The following is a 4,108-nucleotide window of genomic DNA, read 5'->3' as shown; positions in this document are numbered from 1 at the left end:
GGTCGACCCGCCGCGCCACCCCTGCGCCGCTCCGCCGCGCCACCCCCGCGCCGCTCCGCCCCGCCCGACCGGCGGCGGGTCGATTCCGGGAATCGACCCGTACCGGCTTCGGAGCTTGTGAGCTCTAGTTCATCCCACATTTTATATTAATTGGGATCGTATGCATCCGTAGAGATTGTGGCGATTCCTCTTGCCATTAAGAAATCTCCGGTGCCTCCCACTACCGATATATCTCTATGTTTTGTAAGGATTGGGTCCGCTCCACCGAACGTGATGGTGCCTCTGTGGTCTGTAGAGTTGAGGACAAACGTGAATCCAAGCCAGCCACTGAAAGTGTTCTTCATGTCGTAGAAGTAGAGTGGAAATTGTTATCCAAAGTGATGGGATCGTCAAACACCGCTAGATCTCCAAAGTGATTGTCTTTTCCAGTGAGAAGTGTGAGGTTAGCCCCCTGTGGAGCACCCACAAGCGTAGATGTTGCGTTGTCAGAGTTGGAGCCATTGTAGATTACATCGTGGAAATACAACACCAGATTCCTACATGGCTTTGTGTTAGTAGCTTATAAGTGAGAGTTTCTTTTATTTTGAATTATGAAAACTATGGTTAATGGTCAATAGATCTATTTTCCGAAGTGAGAGATTAACACCGAACTCTGCGCGTGAACAGTTCTGTGTGAACAGTAAGATTTTTAAAATTTTGAGGAAATATAATGGCTCTCTCTATAAACTATATTCGTATGAGAGGCAGTGCTGTTCCCGTTACACAACGACTACAAAGACGAGTGCTGCACCTCTTACACAACGTGCCATATGCAGGTCCAGATAGAATTCCCTGTGCGGAGAGAACCGAGGCTGGGGTTTCGCAAGGGGTTTTCTCGCTTCAGGCATTTACATGAGAAGTTTTTGCATACGGAGCAATTACATGAATATTAAATAATTACAAATTAAATATAATATTTTGTTTAGAAGTAACATTTAGAAATCGTCAAACCGTATAAATAAGTGGAAATTAAATATAATATTTTGGCAAAAAAATAACATTTAGAAATCCTCAAACTGTATGAACGTATTTTATGGTTAGCGAATGGGATGACTTTTCTAAAATTCAAATTCTTAGAATTCGCCACCCGGAATGAGCGCATAACACGTGGCTTAACTCTATGAATTTCACATCAACGTCAGTGCTTATCATAGGAACGTAGGCCGAGAATATTATACGTCGATGGCGTGTTCAATTCACGTCGATTGCTCGATGAAATTATTTTAAATTTTAGAAATTTTGGGGCATGTTGCGAGTTTTTAATATGCAAAATGTGTTGTAATAATTTTGCAAAAATATTTAAATTTTTAATAATTTTATATGATATTTATAAATTCAGGCTATTCTTGAGATATTTTTTCTGTAAAATTTGTGGGGCAGTTTGATTGACCGCAACTAAATAGTATATAAACAATGAGATTAAAAATTTAAATTTATATAAATCAAATTTAAAATTCTCATACATTATAATAATAATATTTAATAAAAATTCTAAATAAAATGTTTAAATTACGATTTAAAAATAAAACACAATCCCTTACAAATCTCATTTCCATAAAAATCCAAGGAATCACAAACCCTAACAAATCTCATTTCCATAAAAACACATCATCCAATTATGTTTCCCCACATCAATATTCATAGAGATATATACCAATTACAGTCTCCCTCCATCAACATGTTTGGTGTTGCCGCCAAATCATGCACTATACAAGAATAAATGGTTTAAATTACCATTTACAAATAAAAAACAAACCTTAACAAATCTCATTTCCATAAAAACCCAAGGTATCACAAGCTCTAAAAAATCTCATTTCCATAAAAACTGAGCATCCAATTATGTTTCTGCTCATCAATATTCATGGAGAAATATAACAATTATATTCTCTCTCTATCAAGATGCTTGGTGCTGTGGCCGAAGCATGCACGATACAATAATAAAATGTTTAAATTACCATTTACAAATAAAATACAAACCCTAACCAATCTTATTTCCATAAAAACCCAAAGAATCACAAACCCTAACAAATCTCCTTTCCATAAAAACACACAATCCAATAATATTAATGAGAATCACAAACACTAACGAATCTCATTTTTATAAAAACACACAATCGAATTATATTGCCCCATATCAATATTCATGGAAAAATATACCAATTACATTCTCCCTCCATCAACACGCTTGTACGGCGGCAAAAGCATGCACGACACAAGAAGCCGGGCAAAGTAACCAAAACCAAAGCATCTTAAAATGAAGATAGGGAACAAAAGACATGCGTTAATTATTAAGATTTGTATGCTAACCAGCATTATGAACGGGAGGGCTTTTACAATCTGAAAACGGTAGGATAAAACTAAAGTGTGGAGATTTAGATAATGAGGAAGTCACATTTGGAAACGATAAAACTAATTTGGAGATTTTGATTGCGAGGTGGTTTAAACCGTGGCTTAAACAGTGGACTCGCAAGTCAAACTGCTTAAGAGCCAAAGCCAAAATCAGGAACACCATCGAAGCTAAAATCAGGAACACCCCCGAACATAAAATGGGTAACCACTTTAGACAATATGGAGGCCCCAAGCCATGACGAAAGATTACTGAGAAAGGATGGTTGCTCAGGTGTAGGAACAAACGGTGGGTAATGGGAAGGAGGCTGATAGTTCCCCCAGTCAGTGGTAGGAGGATCTGGTGTTGTATTTCCACGATGTAATCTACAATGGCTCCAACTCTGACAACGCAACATCTACGCTTGTGGGTGCTCCACAGGGGGCTAACCTCACACTTCTCACTGGAAAAGACAATCACTTTGGAGATCTGGCAGTGTTTGACGATCCCATCACTTTGGATAACAATTTCCACTCCCCTTGGATAATCAGTAATTTATTCTTCTAACCATTGAAAATTTTAAGGAAGTCAAAGCATAATATTGGCTATGGCTGATACAGAAATGAGTTCAAAAGGTTGAAAAAAGATCAGGTTCTCCAAATTACAACCAATTTAAAAGTGTCTGCATCTTATTGAATATTTGTTGTTGCAAGTATTATTGTGTCAAGCACACACATGCTCGTGGGAAAAGGTTCTCCATTTTTTGTATTTCATGATCCTTTTATATAGATAGGCCTTGCACAATGTATCAAACGTTGGAAAATATGATATCATTGATAGCAGAATAAAAGATAATATTAGATGTGCTAAGAATCTAGCTATTCAATTTCACATCATGATTATAATAATAGGTTTAAACTGCTTCTAAGATTGTATTATTGATTTTTAATTTATAAAATTATTTTTTCAATTTGGTTTGGCGAAATAAAGAAACAAATAGTTCTATCTAATAGCATGTTTGTTACCTAATTGATTTTTCAAGTGTTAGTCTTGGAAAGGGATTTAGAGAATTAGTTATCAAATTTTGCAAATTATTTTTCCTATATCAAATAATAAAAGAAATAGCAAAACCAATCCATGGTATGACAAAGAGTGTAAAAGTGCGAGGAGAGCAATTAAGGAAGCTGTTGATGAATCTCTTAAAATGGACAAGATAAAAATATATAAAGCCCTAACTAAAAGGAAAAAGAGGCAATACATTCGTCAAAGACAAGGGAATCTCTTACACCTCTCTAAGCTAGCTCCTAAGAAATTTTGGAGGCAAATTCTGACTAGGAAGACTAAAGAGGTGTCTCACTTCCATTCTTGGAATAAGAAGAAGGATTCAGGGGAAGTTGCTAGGGGGATGCATGAGAGAATTCAAATAGGAGGATTCTCATATATATGATTGCGCTTAGTTAAAAAACAACCGTGCATATTCATTGAACCCTTATGCTTTGGAACAATACAAATATTAGGATTGGATAAGTTCTTTAGTGATGCATACGCCCTTTGGTTGGAAGTCCTCACATGTATAGTGTATTTCAAGACCATATTACACTTCATGGACTCTTAAAGACTATTGTAATATATTGTATTTTATTATATGATACTATGAAGGATGCCTCTTAGGTCAGCAATGGTCCAAGTAGCATGTTTTTGAAAAATTAATTGTATATATTAAATTTGTTATTTATTATGTGA

This window comes from Pinus tabuliformis, chromosome 6, assembly GCF_031772625.1.
Source record: "Pinus tabuliformis cultivar Carrire ecotype Pingquan chromosome 6, CPIR1, whole genome shotgun sequence".
NCBI classification, from domain to species: Eukaryota; Viridiplantae; Streptophyta; class Pinopsida; order Pinales; family Pinaceae; genus Pinus; species Pinus tabuliformis.
This window is presented reverse-complemented; position numbering follows the sequence as displayed.